The following is an 18,235-nucleotide window of genomic DNA, read 5'->3' as shown; positions in this document are numbered from 1 at the left end:
GCCACTCTCACCGACCTCGGTCCCTAGCCCAGCCACTCTCCACTTGCACTGCCTCCCTGACAACCCCTGCACTGCGGGATTGTCTCTCTATCCCTACAGCCCCCCCTTCCCAGCACTTGTCTGCACTTACCTTTGCAGTTGCCACCAGCTGGCCTATTTATTTGTTTTTTAGTCTACTTACCCTGTACTGCACTACCCCCTCCCCTTCCCCTTGCAGTTTTCCCTTCCCGCTACCCCTGCACTTGCACAATCTAAATGACACCTGGCCTAGTAGTATCGTTGTCTGTCTTCCCTTGTTCCCCCCTCCCTGCCTCATTGCACCTTGAAATACTTGTGTATAGGCCATATCATGTCATGTCATATGTGTGCCTTTTGGTCACACAGGATAGCTTGTGTTTAAGTAGCTAGGGATGCAGACAATGTGGCACTTCCATGGCAACTATCTCAGGGTGGTAGGGTTGTGACAGTTGACTGTCTCTTTGTCATCATCTATTGTCACCTGGTATGTGCCAGGCCTGTGTGCACTCCGCAGGGGTGGGAGTTTAGGTGAAAAATGTGGCCACAAGCTGGGTCCGGGCTTCCTCGCCACGTGCCCTGTCCCCTCCCATCGGCAGCGCCTGTGCCTGTGGTTGGGGATGTGTGGGCACCACCATGTCCACCGGTACGCCCTGCCGTGTTGCAACATTGTGCAGGACACATGCTGCCACAATGATCCTGCACACTACTGGGGTTGCATAGAGTAGCTGCCCGCCAGAGCGGTCAAGGGAGCGGAAACGTGACTTGAGCACTCCGAATGTGCGCTCCACCATGGCCCTGGTTGCAATATGGGCAGCGTTGTATCTTACCTGGGGTGGTGTGGTGGGGTTCCGGATTGGCGTCATCATGTGGTTGCTCAGAGGGTAGGCACTGTCCCCTGGGGAGGTGTAAATCGTCGTGATTATTGGGGTTTGTGTATTTGTGTGTGTGTGTGTGTGACATGCATGCATGTGCAAGGGCATTTGTACTCACCTAGGAGCCAGGTGTCGCCATGCTGGCCAGCTTCCAGGGCCCGGCTCAGGGCGGACATTCTGTATATGAAACTGTCATGGGTGGAGCCAGGGTAGTTTGCATAGATAGAGGTGATGATTCCCTTTGCATCGCATACCACCTGTACATTGATGGAATGCCAGTGCTTGCAGTTTCGGTAGATGTGCTCAGTGGCCCTAGGTGGATGTAGGTCCACAGGGGTGCAATCTATGGCACCGAGGCCTTTGGGGAAGTGTGCCACCCTGAAAAAATCCAGGACAACGGCCTGCCTTTCTGCGGGTGTTCTGGGCATGTATATGTGCCTGCTGACTGAGGGGCGTGCTGTCATGATTGCCAGTACCTGGTGTAGGCAGCGTGACTGCGTGGCCTGTGAGACCCTCCCCACTATGGCAGTAGTCCGCTGAAATGACCCAGTGGCCAAAAAATGCAGGACATTGAGCACCTTCTCCAAGCGGCTCAATGCTTGGGAGCAAAGAGTGGGGGATGTTAGGTCATCTTCCCACTCCCTGACCAGGTCTAGGATGATATGGGGTGGAAACCTATATCTGCCGTAGACCTGGTCGTCAGGCATCCCAAAAAGGCTTGTCCGTGGTGCGAAAATGTGTGCCCTGGCTATTCTCCTCCTCCTGCGGTGTCCCACGATCAGTGCTGCGACAAATGGGACATTCATCGTAGCTGTATATACATGTTTGTTGTTTGCGCGCACTTATAAAAGTGCGCGGGGACGCTTCTGCCTGCCTTCGTGTGCTGGACGCGTTGACGCCTGTTTGCGTCTTTTGCCGTGCACGGGTTTCCCGTATTCGAATCCATGAATACGGGTTGTTCGCGTGCGTGTGGGCGTTCCGTGTAGTTCCCTGCAGTACTTCCCTTAGTTACGCCTTCTTTTTCACGCGTTATTCCCCATTCCGCGTGTTACGCCCACTGTTCTGCACACTTTGGTTATGTGCGCCGCGCTATGTGCGCTTTTGCTGTGCGCGTAGCGCACGCCATGTGTGCCCGCATGCGCCATGCCAGGATTGGGCGCACGGACAGCGGGAAACACGCGCAGCGTCTTCCTTGAATCGCACGCGTGCGCTGGGTTTCTCACGCTTGCGCCACCTTGCGCCTGCTTGCGCTGGGATTCCATTATGTTTTCCTCTACAGCAAGCTTCTATATATCTAATCTACCTTGCAGTTCTGTGTATATACACTTCTTAGTCAGCAGGTTACTTTACCTTCTTTGCATATATGATTTCTTTGTATCTTGATTACATGTTTCTCTTATTATGTATTAGGTTAAGTATTTTTATATCGTTTCAGTACGTCTCAGTATCTTTTCATCATGACATCACTCTGCTCTTGTCAGGTTTCATGTATAGCTCTATGTGGTCCAGTGGTGTGTGCAGACATGCTGCCACCCTCTCAGTGCGAGGGTACATTCGATACTATTGTCTGAGTTCATATCATCTCTCATACACTTGATGCAGTATTGGGATGATACCTGTTATCCCACATAGGGCTTTTCTCCTGCCGTTCCAATTTGATGGAGTTGAGGGGTTGGGAGCTAGGGATAATGTATCCATCTGCTCCTTTACATTTCCCCCTCTGGTCGAGTCCTCAACCACTTCGTCTTCTTCAATCTTCTTCATCTTCTCTTCATATATTGGTTTCTTTAGGAGCCATATTTTCATCACCCCCTCAGGTCACCTCCACTCTTTGTATGCTCATCCACATTCCAGGACATGTGACAGCATTCTCCAGTTGGTTGACAGAATACCCAACATCCTACATATTTCTTGTGATCCTTAGGGTAATAGAACTTTGTTCCTGGCGGTTCCAGGGGACTTTTGTTTATGTTCTCACTGAGTGATGTCTTCAGTCAGTGGTGCATGGTCTCCATTCACCTTGACCATTATCTTCAGCTTTCTTGGCGGTCTTTGGGAATTGTCCCAAAATGATCCTTATGAGACAGAATCCTAGGAATACCAACACTAGTATTGCTCCAAGTAATTTGAAGGTATTTACTAACCAAGTTGGAATCCACAAAAACAGAGATAAAAACCAGTCATCTACTGCTGTTTCATCAACTTCATTTTTTCATCTTCCACCTTTGTATGCTGGGTTGTCAGCATGGTTATTGCTTATGTCAGGGTTCCATTTTCTCCATCATGAGAAGGTGTAAAAGTACACCAAGAAGGCCTGATATAGGCACACAAGCCTCCTTCCATTGCTGTAATTAAGTCCAAGACATACCTGCTCTGGAGAGTCATAAGCCTAATGGCCCTCAGTTCTTCTCTGATTGCATTAAATCCTTTTATTGTTGCATTGATCGTTTGCAGCAGCTCCCATATTGTAATCTGCAGCCACTTGTTGTTCACTGCATTCTGAAGTCCTGGAATGAATATAGATGTCATTATCATTGCCGTCTTGAATGATGTATGCTCATCTGGTATGTCATTATAGGCTTCTATAGATTTTTTTGATAAATAGCTCTCCCTCTTCAATCAGCAGATGTTGAGCGACCTCTTCTAACTCTGGTGCTCATCCATCTTTGGAAATGTTTCAATATTGAGATCACTTTGAGGAATCACTAATGCAAGAACATGTATGACCATAGGGGAGCGTACTGCTCCCCAATATTTAGGCAGCTGCATGTAAGCTATGGATCCACAGGCCCAAAATAGGTCCAGCAGCACGGCAGTTGCTCCATTCATTCCTGGTACTTCGAGCACCTGCTTACACCCTTTATTTTCTCCAACCAGAACCAGGCTTCCATTCCTGAAGCATGTTGTCACATATTTTAGTGGTATTATACACACTGGTCCTGCTCTCTTGTTAACCCATGTTCATAGATTAGAATACTTGGTCCATGACTCTAAACACATGTCATTTACTATTTGCACTATGTATACTGGTTCCTTCTTCAATAAGTGTGCAGGGCAAGATAACATTCGTTCTTCCCATTCTGTGCTAGTAGCAACTCGTCCATAATACACCACAATACATCAGTACCGGAGGTCTCTCCCAGCATCCTGGTACTATATCTGAACATTCGATCCTCTTTATGTTGACAACATTTATTTGTTCTCCAATCTGGGAAGGATATATAGGTTTCTTGCTTTTCCAACTTATCCCTTTCTCCATCCTTTGTTTTTTCACGCAAGTATCTTCATACAGAAATGTTCCCCTTGATCACCACTGTAGGGATGCCCATTTTCCTTCTAATTATCCTCTGGTTGTGGAAGCTGCTAGATGGCTAAGGCACTTTGCATTGTGTGCAGGTATTTCTTTTTCAATAAATGCTCTGGCTGCATTGATAGCATTGGGGATGAGAGAACACATGTAGCAGCTTTCATCTGACGTTCTCTCTCCCACCTCCTTCATGTGCTGATGCTGTAAGATATTCTTTAAGTTATCTGCATTATCAAGATATGTATTTATACCTTCATGATCTTCCCCAACATTTCTTTGAAGTCGTACAATCTGTTTAGTAAAATTATCGGAGATGCTGCTCATGCTTTTGTGAGGGATCATAAATAATGTTTCATTGTCCACTACGATATCTGCATTTGAATTCATTAAGTATCTAAGTGCCACAATAATAAGGAAGAAAAGACAAATCATAAGACAAAATGAAATTACAATTACCATTCCAGAAAAACTCATCGACTTTCTTGGTGGTAATGAGTCTCTCATATTTTGAAACCTTCCCATTTTGTTTAAATTCAATATGTAATTGTGTTATCCTCTGTAACTCACACTTTAATATCAAGAACTGTAAAATAATTGCCATGATAATTCTGAAAATATTATGATTGTTTTTAGGATTGCCAGGAAATGTTATAATGTCCACATGTCGTCTTATCAGAGCTCGGTAAGACTGTAATATGTAGGTGAAAACAGCATCCAAGAATGTGTGCAATGTTGTTGTGAAATGTAGCATAGGAGATGCAGTGTACTTCTTGTCTTTCAGCCCCAGTACATCAACACATTGTTCCAAGTGCCTATCTAAAAAAGTTCCAGGATAGCTACAAGTCCATTCATTCCTTATTAGATTTAAGAAATGTCGATTTTTATTTCAATGATGTTTTTATTATTCCATAAACTCTTTCTTTTTTGCTCTTGCTTGCTGATCTTGCCTGCATGCGCAGAACTTCTTCTTTTGCTTCACTGCCTGTAGATGTAGGAGGGGTCATACTCATAATCATGCATCTCATCACCTAATGTCTTCGCTACACTGTGAGCATCATTTTCTACCCTAGTTGGAGGAGCAAAAGGTGTTCTCATATGACATGCAGTAACCAACTCATGCGGAGTTAGGTGGTGATCTGAGCCAGGTTGATTTTGCAGCGCATATAGTGCAAGGGGTCGGAAGTGTAACCACCCCTTTTCTAAAGTGATTTTAATCTGAGCTATCCTCTCTTTAACTAACCCATTTAATTGTTTGCAAACCCCATTCATCTGTGGGTGATAGGCAGACAAAAACTTGTATGTTATCCCTAATTAAAAAAATGACTTGCTTGAATAGTTCATTTACAAAAGGCAGTCTATTGTCAGACTGCAGGACTTTGCAAACAACCCATCTTGGAAACACCTCACGCACAAGAAACTTGTCAGCTTGGGGTGTGTACATGGACCTGCCTCGATTCATCTGGAAAATTGACATATCATGACTAGCATGTACCTGTAACCATTGCATGTTTGCAACGTATCCACATAATCTATATGTAGATGCTGAAATGGGCCATTGGATCTAGGGATTGCTCCTCTCACAGTTTGCAAAGTGTGCCCTGCAGTAAATTTCTGGCACACAATACAATTCTCAATAAACTCTGCCACATGTTCTAGCAAATTTGGTGAAAACCAATCTTCTGCAATTGTAGCAGCAAGACTCTCTTGAGTCATAATTACAGTGTAGTGAAGCTGCTCCAGCGCTACCCTCAATAATGCTAGAGGCATAACTGGCTTTCCAGTGCTATGCTGCCTCCAAATTGCCTCAGTGGGCGATAAAGAACACCTCTGTTTTCTCCATAAATCTTGCTCCTCCTGTGAGGCTCGACTAGTAGTTCAATTAACTGAACAACAGACAGCATGTTAAAGCGCTCCTTCACCAACATGCATCATCCTGTCATTTTTTTAACTCTTCTTAGTGCCAAAAATCATAAGTATTTAATAAATATCCTGACTTTTTGGCTTCAATGTCTGAGGCTTAACTTCCACGTGAAATTACTTCTGTGCTTTTAGTATGCGCTGCAATTTTCATGACTGCAATAGTCAATGAGAGCTATAGAGCCTCAATGAGCTTATCTATTGCACTGCAGTGCCATCTGCATGGAGGAAGCCCCTCCTTTTCCAGCGTGACAAACCTGTGTGTACAGTTGATGTCACATAGGCGGAGTCGGAGTACACTGTCACTTCCTCATCCTCGTATGTTTGGAGTGCAGCGATAAGAACCACTAATTCTGCAGGATTGCTGAAGAATGTAAAGACAATTTCGTGCTGGTAACTACTTCAGATTCGCCCTCTCGGTTCAGCTTTACTACTGCTGACCAGTATGCCTTTCGCCATTCATTTGCTCCATTTTTGAAGAACAATCAATAAAAGGATCTCCCCCCCTCCTATAGCATTTTATCTAACAGAGGAAATATCATCATAAAATTCAGTATACATTGTGCAGTCATATACATAATCATCCTCCCCTTATGGTTCTGCTATGAATGTTGCTGGTATCACTATTCTGCATGTAACAATTTTGATCACAGGGTTTGAGATAATGACCGCATACACTGATACTCTTTGTGTGGTCAATATACTTATTTTTTACATAGCAAATCATGCGTAATGTAATGTAATGTAATTGGTTATATATAATGCACTTAAAACCCATAGTTTTCTAAGTTCTGACCCGGGGATCGAACCTGTGTTGCTCTGCAGCATCTTGCTTCCAAGGCGAGCATGTTGCCCCTGTGCTATCCTCCCGAGACATGCGTGATCAAGAAATAATTTTACTGAACACCCCATTGTAATACTTAAAACTTTTTTCATGGCAAAGTCAGCAACAGCTAACGCTTTTTCGCAAGTGTAATGCCCTTTCATAACTGCATCTAAAATCCCACTGTAATAAGCCAATGGTTTATGCCCATGTTCCAATGTTTTCTGTATGAGGACTGCTATCATGGCTTTTCCATTTCATTGAGAAAATAGGTATAATTCTTCATGATAATCTGGAATTCCTAACACAGGGGCTGTACTGATTGCCTTTTTTAATTCCTCAAAACCTTCAGCAATTTCTTCTGTCCTTGTTTTCGTATTTTGTCTATTTGTGCTTCTTTAAGTGCTTTTAAAAGTGGTCCAGTATACATCTACTGTAATCGAAAACCCAGGCCCTACAATAGTAACATATGCCTAAAAATGGTTGCATTTCGCTCACTGTTTCAAGTTCTGAAGTCTTCATAATTGCTTCTGCTTTTTTAGTTTTCTCCCCTCTTGTTGAGAGATGAACTGTTCCAGGAACAGGACCTCTTCCTGACAATACTGTAACTTTTCTTTGTCTACCTTGTATCCTTTCTCTGTTAGTATGGTCATGAGTTGCACTGAGTCTTATCTGCATCTTTCTTCTGTCTCACTGCACACTAAATTGTCATCCACAGACTGAATTATTGCACTCTCGAGTTGCACATTACCAAAGTCCATCTGAAAGACCCAGTTAAAGATTGAGGGGGACTCACAGTACCCCTGGGGCAAACAAGTATGTTTCAGGTGGATATCTCTATACAAAAGGGAAGTCAATTTTGTTAGTCCTCATGAAGGGGAATTGAGAAGAACGTGTTTTTTAAAATATATAACTATAAAATATTTAGCCTTGGACTTGATATTACAAAGTAAAGTAGCAGGATTCAGAACTAAAGGAATCTCTTCTTCAAAAATAATATTCAGGGACAGAGATCCTGAATAAATCCCCACAACCCTCAGTTGATTTCTTCACTGGTTATACAGCCGTGTTACATGGGGACTCAAATGGCACTTATATTACTTGCTTCATTAAAGCGGAAATGGTCTCGAATATACCTTCATCCCCTTCTCTGGACATATGATAATGTTTTGCTCGTGGCATAATTGCTCTGGGTTTAAGCTTGATTTTAACTGCTCCCACGCTTTTCAATAGGCACACGTCATTTGGACTGGTGGTCCATAAAATATTTGGCACTTTCTCCAAATGTTACTGAAAAAATGATGATTTCTTTTTTACCATCGCCATTCTCTGTGATATTTCTCTATTCTGTAGGATATTTTGTGTAATGTTGGGGTCTGGTGGTATTTTCTTACTACCAAAAATATAGTGGTAGTTTGGTAACAGCTTATCCTTGCATTTAGATTGGGTTTGGCCTCACATCATTCTAGTGACCATATTTTGTTACACTATATTGGAGAATTTAGTAATATGTATTATTGGCGGTATTTTGTGGTAGCATTACTTAGTGGTGAGCATGATTTCCCTTCGCTACATTATAACCCCATCATACACAAAACCTTCCTTTTTATTAAAATACCTCCTAGTGATATATAGAGGCCTTGGACCTATGCACAAGAGGACCAACAATCTTACGTATAGTGCCACCTACAGCCTGAAGCTGGTATTACTGATTTATTTACACCAATGATCTATTCGCCCATAGGCCTCATTACTGGTTCATAGACACCCAGTAATCTATATGTTGTATTAGATTTCCCCAAACAACATGCACTTGGGAACACACGCATACACCTATTTATCACTGCTCAGTCTATCTGTTATTCTATCTGCATGAACAAATTGGTAAATGTATTACCAAAGAACACAAATCTTCCCCAACGCCTCATTACAATTCCCACAACAATAAAACCCTGAACCATCTGTTTAAAAAAAAAAATAGTTATATTGCAGACAATTAGAATTCATGACACAATTCTTACCATATATATATATCAGCATTACCTGTAATATAATAAGAAGAGAAAATAAGAGAAAAGAAAAAATACATAAAGTGCAAACAAACTTTTTTTTTAAATAGGCAACAATACGAATGAAAATGCAGGGGAGTTTCTTTTTCTTGGCTACTCTGACTGCCTGGTATTTTGAGATCACACCCTCGTCAAACAACAGGACATAATGACCTCACTTCAACTTTGGATGCTTACCAAAAATGTGTAGTTCTCACCCCCAGATGACATTCTTTCCCTCGCCTCGGAAAAACAGGCCCAGTCAGCATGGATTGCCTTTGTAATCTTGAATGTTTGAAGTGCACAGCGAAAACATAGAGTTCTCAAGCCAGCGCTAAGTGAGACTAGGCACGTCTGTCTGAGAGCCCAGTCATCTCTGAACTCACTCTCCCTCTGGCAGTTTTCCCCCAGCAGAGCTCTGCACCTTCCCATTTTGCCTACGTAATATAACTGCAGATACTTTACACCAATCAAGTTGAAAATGCAGCATCACCCTTCCTTCAGTACAATAGGCCAGGTACACAGTGAGCAACTGTATCTAATCTCATTTCCTGGTGTGCAGGCTCTCTGCTTGCAGCAAACATAATGAAGAAAAAAACCCTCCAGTACACGTTTGAAAAACGAATTTCATAATATGCATTTTCACCTCATTTCTAGGGGTAATGTGGCGACTGGTCAATACCATTAGAAACCCAAGAAGATCCTCTGCTTTGGATCTTTGGGGGTTTCCAACATGAAATGGAGAAATTGTTTGCCTGACATGCTAAGGGACAAGCCCTGGACAACGATCTACTGTCACTCAGACAGGGAAATCAAGATCTATTAACCTACATTGCATCTTTCAATCGTCTTGTGGCTCAAACCAACTGACCAGAAGAGAAAATAACTACACTGTTTTATTGAGGGCTATGTGGGGAACTTAAGGATATGTTGGCGCAAGTTGTGAACCCACCTGAGGGGTGTGCAGACTACATAGACCTCACAGTGCAACTTGACCATAGGCTGCAGAATAGGAAAATGGATCAAGCCAGATCAGAAGGGAGGACTGTTTTTGTGCTACCCCACGAGACCCACACCGAAACAAATGAACACTCAGAACCAGTTCAAATCGGTGGGTTACGGAGTCCGCTAATCAAGGCAGAAATTGAAAAAAGAAAACAACAACACCTTTGTCTATATTGTGGGAAAGCAGGCCATTTCCTCCGAGACTAGCCTAGTGAAAGCTCCCAAGAAAATGGTTCGGGCAACCGATAAAAACAATGATGAAGAAGAAGAAACACCGGACTCGGGAAACTCCGATGCCCGACAAGCATAGGGGTCCACTTGTCGAGCAAGAAAAAGGAATGCGCACAGACCTCACATCTAGTCCTTCTGGTACTTTTGGTAAATCACAAACAGCCATCAAAAATACATGCCTTGGAGGCATACATTGACAGTGGGGCAGTAGGAAAATACATTGACCAAGATCTGCCAACACGGATAGGCCTTCCTCTTCAACAAAAGCAGAAATCGGAAAATGCCACGGCAGTGGATGGATCTCAGTTATCATCCAGCCCGGTGACACAATGCAGCGAAAAAGTCAAGCTTCTGTTGCAGGATGGACACCACGAAGACATCATCTTTGATCTCATCTGTGCTCCTCAGTTCCAGATGGTATTGGGGATGCCCTGGCTAGAGACCTATAATCCTAAAATCGACTGGCGAAAATGATTTCTGACCTTTCCTCAAGACTGCGCCGACACTTGTTACACCAAAGACGTCATCAACCAAAGACCCGAAAAGAATATCGTGCTGGGCCTTACTGGCACCTTACCACCTGAATATCACAGTTACCAGGATGTCTTCCAAAAAGAACAAGCTAACATCTTGCCCCTGCACAGACCCTACGATTGGCAAATAGACCTCGTACCTGGAGCCAAAATTCCCTGCAACCGGATTGATGCCTTAACAGAGCAAGAAAACCAACACCTTAAAACTTACCTGGATCAGTATCTGGCAAATGGTTTTATCCGCCCATCTAAGTCTCCTGCCTCCTCGCCCCTCTTCTTTGTGCCTAAGAAGGAGGGGGACTTGAGGACCTGTATTGAGTACAAAGTGATCAACCAGATTACCATAAAAAAACACTATCCCTTTCCACTTATACTCGAGCTCCTGGATCAAGTGAAACATGCTTAGATTTACACCAAGTTGGATTTGCGAGGGGCCTACCACCTTGTAAGAGTAAAGAAAGGAGAGCAATGGAAGATGACCTTTCGCACAAAGTATGGTCTCTTAATTCCAAGTCATGCCTTTTGGGTTATGCAACGCTCCTTTCTGGAATGGAAAAGCAGACGCATTATAACGCATGATTGAGGAAAAAGAGGCCTTTATAGCATCCGATCCCATGGCCATTATTCCTGAAGAATTAATTCAAACCACAATCGCTGTTACCACATATGTAGATGACGTACAAAACCAGTTTGCAGTCACAGATGACTCAGGTAAAACAACAGGAATGGCTTTTAAAGGGAGACCGGTACACCATAGAGAACAATTTACCATATTTCCGAGGACGGTTATATATCCAGGACAAGAAACTGCAAACTCAAATCATAGCGAACTACGATGATTCCTTAGTGAAAGGACACCCTGGAATACCCACGACACAGGCTAAGGTAAAGCAAAACTATTGGTAGCCCACTTGGAGGAAAGACATTGCCCGATTTGTTACAACAGCACACAGCTCAGAAGCAAAACCCTGCTGGGTTACTACATCCGTTAATGATTCCACCATCACCTTGGCATACACTGTCAATGGACTTTATCATGGATCTTCCCCCTGCAATGGTTACAACACCATTTTAGTCATCGTAGATTTATTCTCGAAGATGGCCCATTTCATCCCTCAGAAAGGACTTCCAACTGCATCCACTCTCGCAACTGGGTTCTTGGAACAAATTGTCCGGTTACATGGATTTCCATCAATCTTGAAATCGGATTGCAGGACACACTTTGCTTCTGCCTTTTGGAGAAGGTGTTGTGCGATTGCCAAAATCGACCTCCAGTTGTCCACTAGCCACCACCATCAAACTGATGGACAAACCGAGCGCACCAATCGGATGCTAGAACAATATTTAAGATGTATGCTTCAACACTCTGAAAACTTCTGGAAAGACATACTTTGGATAGCCAAGTAGGCCTACAACAATTCAGTTCACACAAGCACTGGACAAACCCCATTCAATACTCTACAGGAGAGATACCCACGAACATCAGTGTTTGATCCACCCGACATGTTGGAAATGCCAGCAATAAAAACCTTGCACAAATCCATCATTCAAGTACTTGAAGAAGCAACAGAACAATTGAACAAGGCCAAGGAAGACAAAAACTGTTTGCTGACCGGCACCGAAAAGAAGCCCCCAATTACCAGATTGGAGACACAGGGCCTCATTACGAGTCCGGCGGTAACAGTGGCGGTAAAACTGCCTGTTTACCGCCGGACTCGTATTACCATTCCGCCTCCGTGATTCCCTGAATTACCGGGGCATTACAACCCCGGTTTTCCGGGAATCACGGAGGTGGAATGGTGTTAATCCCCATTCCCATCGAGTCCTATGGGACTCGATGGGAATGGGGATCATGGAAAATCCGGCAGCATCTCGTAATGCTGCCGGTGTTTCCTCGTCCGCCTGCAGGCGGGCGGTGTTAAACCCGCCAGGTCAGACCTGGCGGGAACATCACCTCCCGCCTGCATGGGTCAGACTCAGGCGGTCCGGAAACAACAGTGGCGGCGGGTTTACCGCCACTGTTATTTCCGGACCACCTGGGTCGTAATGAGGCCCAAAGTATGTTTAGCACCCAGACACATACCTTTGGAAGGACCACAGGCCTTCCGCCCCAGATATCTGGTCCCCTATACTATCAAAGTGATAATCAACCCTGCCACCATGAAATTGGAGTTACCTTCGCACATGATATCCACCCGGTATTCCATGTTTCACACCTTAAACCCATGAAACCAAATATACAGATCGATTTTCCGCCAGAGCCCGAATTTCTAAATGGGGAACCCGAATACGAAGTTAAGTCTATCTTGGATTCCAAGGTGGTTCGATCCAAACTGTATTACTTAATAGACTGGAAAGGATATGGACCCCAAGACCGAACCTGGGAACCCAGCGAATATGTTCATGCCCCTCGATTGGTCAGGCAATTCCATCATAATAACCCCACCAAGCCAGAACCGAGAGGAGGATCACCCTTGAGAGGGGCCTTGAGGGGAAGTGCTCTCATGGCCACTTGCCCAGGATCACAAGAGTGGTACCATCAAGTGGAGGGAGCAGAGGGCATCATGGGTCACGCATGTCCCTTTGGGACATTTATACATGGGGTGCCTTGGGGCGCCAGGCTCATGGAAGGATTTAAACAGGACATTTCCATTATGGGCAGAAGTGCTTAGAATGAACAGGAACTCTTTTATTATGAGCAAGAATACTCTCATTTGTGTAACTAGTCCGGGTTTGGTCTACATCTGCACGTTCATCTTCTAATTTCAAGAAGTGGCAGGGTGTGGTATGCAGAACTTTGCTAAGGGGCGTGGCCTTAAGGGCTCAGCTATAAAAGGCAGCCCAAACCCAAGGCACATGCTTCACGTTATTCTGCACCTCCGTGCAGCGTAACGCTCATTGTCACCTGGGATTCATCTTACCTGGAATTATCCTGCCATCTGCATCCGTGCTTGTCACTGGAGAATCCTACTCTTACCTGAACGCTTCCTCCTGGCACCGTGGCTCACCTGCTAGCATCTCGGAGTGCAGACATCTTCCTCCTGGCACTGCGGCTCACCTGCAAACATCTCGGAGTGCAGACATCATCCTCTTGGCAACGCGGCTCACCTGCACACATCTCAGAGCGCAGAAATCTCCTTCCTGACATTGCGGCTCATCGAGAAACACCCCGGAATGCAGACAGCATCGTCCAGGCACCGCGGCACGACGCACTACATCTGAACTCGCAGCACATGCAAAGAAAAGGCAAAAGACAAGGTTAGACACTTAACAGACATTACATTAAGGGCTCGCTGCCATTAAAACCTCACGCCTTCCCTAAAGCCATCACTCACCTGCTGCTGAACATTGCGGTCGCATCCATCTTCCGCTCATTCGCGTTCCGTGCCTTCACAGCCGTTGTTAGGCTGCTTTTCCACCTATTTGGGAGAAAACAGAGAGAAACGTTATTCAATGCAAAACAACCACATTGAGAGCAATAACATCAAGACATGGAGAGGGAAAAGACAAAGACATTGAAAGAAAGCAGAAGAAGGGAAAAGACAGAAGAAATTGAGAGCAAGCAGAAAGAGGAACTTAGTTGCAGCCGGACTGGACTAGTACTCAGGAATCAGTGAAGGAACTAGATTCCACCAACATGCGCCACTGCCAGATGTAGCAGGACAGAGAGCTCATCATTCACATTAATCAGGTGAGCCTTATGGGCCATTACGTGCCCATAGAAATCGCACCTCGGGTCGAAGGGGTTGGCAGATACCACAGTCATCTACCAGCGCATTCACATTTTCTCATATCCACGCAGGAGCAGTGCCACCAATTGTCGCCGCCCATAGCTGATCTGCAGAGGACGAAACCAGAAGGGGGAGATTTAACACCAGAGAGAGCTGCAACCATTCCCCAACACCTCCGCAGAGACCAGGTGAGCCTAACAAAAGGCTAACATGAATTCTTTCACATTCTTGTAATGTATCCTTGGAATGGAGCACACCATTTCTTCATCAGTTAAATATATTGTCATGTTACGTTTTGTCATCAAGTCACATCCTATGTTAACTGGTATCTGCCGAGAATATAATAATGGCATAGACATATCATGTTCTCCTATAGAAATTGATCATTCGTCTGTAAAAGGAACTAAGCTCATCGTCCCAGAGAATCCCTATATTCATGGCAATTCTTGACATTGGGTATTTCCCTCATGGACACAGGAACAAGTTGCTCCAGTGTCTACAAGGAACGAAAATGTCTTGCCTCCTATCATTACCTTGAACCTTGGTTTCTCTTGAGAGTCTGGTGTCACTGATAGTACTGAACACATTAGGTCACTCTGTGGGCTGTCGTATTGTGGATATAAATTTAGCCCTGTAACTTTTCAAAGGATTTCCTCCTACCACGGTCACACTTCCTAGTTTAGGTGTGGGTGTTTGTGGTATTCCAACATTCGTGTTCCATAGTGGTACCATGGGCTGTTGTGTCTGCATTTCTAATGGAGCTTGCTGTAGTTTCTGTAATTGCAGCTCACGTGCCTGATTCTGTGTGTGATCTTGGGCATAATATTCTTGTGGCTCTGTATTGTATTGTGGAACATAGCCCACCCCACATCTTGGAGCTTGCCAATTTTGCTGCACACCCCCTCTACTTCTACATGTTCTGACTATATGTCCCATCCTCCCACAGTTCCAGCATTGTGGCGGGGGTCCCCATTAAATCCTTGTCTCCCTGACGGTTCTGAAATCCACCTCATCCTCCTCCCCTGGGTCCATTCCCTCTTCCTCTTGGCCAAAAATGTTACCCATTATGATCCATATGGTATACTAAATTACTTTGCTGCACTGGTTGCATCTCATGAGTCGCCACACCTTCATTACTCGCCAATACTGCTCCCTCTATGCCTAATTCTGACAATTTTGTTGCAACTAACTTTGCTTCCTTGTGCTTTCTACTCTCAGCTTTCTTCTTATTCTTCTCTTTCAACAATAGGCAATGGTGCATGACAGTCAATCGAATTTCTGGCCATGGCTTCACCTCCATCCCTACCTGCATCTTCATCTGCCGCTGCACCGGCTTGGGCAGTCCCAGAAATAAAATGTGGTAAAATAATGCCACCATTTTATCCCACGGTTCTCTTGTCTCAAGATGCCATCTCTCTTGAATATCTTGAATAAAGGTAACAGGATCTTCATCCTCACCCATTTTGCTTTTCATAATCGCACCCATGTCTGATGTATCAGGATAATGTACTATGAGCACCCGCCATACATCTGCTCTGCAATTATTAAATGGTGCTCCATTGTGTGTATTATGTTGTGCAGTCACAACCGCATACCCTGCCCGCTTCCAAATGTCATCAGCCCTCTCCTCTAGAATGGCTCCTAGCAGGCCTCTTATGTCACCTATAGCTAACACCATTCCTGATGGCAGTCTCTCCAATCTTATAAATCATGGCCATGGAATATATTGTGGTTGTCTTCCCCCTGTCTCTAAAAAAGGAAATTGTGAATTGCAAATTTCTCTAATTACGAATTTCTCTAAACACGAATCTTTAAAAAAAATGCCTGCGCCCATCCTGTGTTTTCTTCTTCATGCTCATCAGCCCATGTTTGTATTGTCGGTATCCCATGCAGCTCCTTGTGGGGCTCTTGTGAACCTCTCTCTTTCTAAGATCGTTCTCATGCTTTGATCGGCACTATGCCTTTATCTAATAGATGATGTATTTTGTCATCCCTTTGTCCCCTACTCCAGTTCATGTCTTCTTCCCTTCGCCTCATCTCTCTCATCTCTTCTTCCTCTTGCCTTTTTTGCAACCTATGTACTTTTAATCTTTGTGTTTCTATGTCCTCTAGTTTCATCTCTTCTAGTCTCTCCTTTTCTTTCCTTGCCTCATACCTTCTTCATTCTTCCTTCCTCCTCCTCTCATTTCCTTCTCTTCTTTGTATGCTCTCTATTGTTCTCTTTTTTTCTGTTCCCACTCTTCTCTTTCTCGAAACCCATTAATACCCTTATTATCTAGCGTAAGTAATATCGGTCCTTCCATCCATTCATTCTGTGCTATCGTTACTCCCTTAGACTTGGCTTTCACTTCCCTTTGTCACCTTGTCTCTTCCTGTTCCCTCAGTATCTCCGCTTTTGTTTTCAGAAGGGATAGAGGAGTTTTTTCAGAAGTAGAAAGAGGATGCTGATTAAGCATCCACTCTTTCTTAGGAGGATCTTCTTTCTTGCTCTGATACATTTTCCAAAGCTATAAAATGGCCAATCTTTTCTATAACTTCTTCCCCTTATATGTAGCGTATAAATATGTTTTCATGTGTCGCAATAATGTTTTTGACAATTAACCCTCTTGAGGCCATGGCATGAGTGTTTTATTAGACGTGCCTCTGATCCACTCTGTGTGATACTGCCTTATCTTGGGTGTATATCATAGCAGTGTCCTGCATAGGTATAAAAGAAGAGTGTCCCCCATGATGACAAGCCGATCTCGACTGTCAATACTTACCAGATCTTTAATTATTTTTTTATTTTCTCAAGTATTCTACACTGATTAATTTGAGCAGGCACCATCAACTGATGCCAATTACCCCAAAAACATTTATAAACCACTTTAAAAATCTGTTCAATGATGTTTATTTTGTTCCTTTTTGACGTCAATCTCTTGATTTAAAACATCTGATGATCTCTTTAATTTTTTACTATCGTTTTATATTAACTAATCTAGACACAATGAAGGTTTTATACTGACATTTATAACCCCATAGACATATGCACTTATACATTTTCTGTGTATGCCTTCCTTTACTGTCTTTAGTAAATGTATCTCATCTCCCTTTTAACCCCATTTTGGAGTTTGATGTGCACTCTTCTTTTTGGCCTTGCCTCAGGAATCCTTAAATAATACCCATATTTGGAGTCTTAATGCGTACCCTTCTGCCCGTCTTGGAACCAGAAATCGAGGTATCTATTTCTCTTCTTTCTAATCCCCCAAAATCCTGTTTCTTTTATACATATATTTACAATACAGTCCCTTCCCCCAGTTTTGCCACCTTCGCTGTTCTACTTGGCTCAGCTTCCCCAATCAGCCAGTTTGCTTCTGTCCGCGGGGCACCTGCGGGGGCCGGACAGGAATTTTGTCAAAGGGGAATCTGCCGACTGATTCTTCTCACCCGAGTGCTTTTGCATGCCCGTCTCCACAGGAAGCTCCACGGTCTTCTGGCTAATGGTGGAAGTCGTTGATTGTCCGCGAGTCTAGATTGGGGCCTAAGTAAACTAGACCAGAACCATCCGCACCTCTACCAAAATGTGATGTAGCACCTTGAAGCGTCACATGTGCTTAATAGAATTACCAATAACGATCTAAGGCGTAGGGTAGGCAATCTAGCGAACAACAAGCAGTAGTCCACACACTCACACCCAAATGTGATTATACAAAGGTGTTATACCATGATGTGTGTCATCTATGATGTCATCCTATCTGGCAAACTGTAAAA

This window comes from Ambystoma mexicanum, chromosome 6p, assembly GCF_040938575.1.
Source record: "Ambystoma mexicanum isolate Mex_15411 chromosome 6p, UKY_AmexF1_1, whole genome shotgun sequence".
Lineage (NCBI taxonomy): Eukaryota > Metazoa > Chordata > Amphibia > Caudata > Ambystomatidae > Ambystoma > Ambystoma mexicanum.
The sequence above is the reverse complement of the archived record's forward strand: the minus strand, read 5'-3'. Positions refer to the sequence as shown.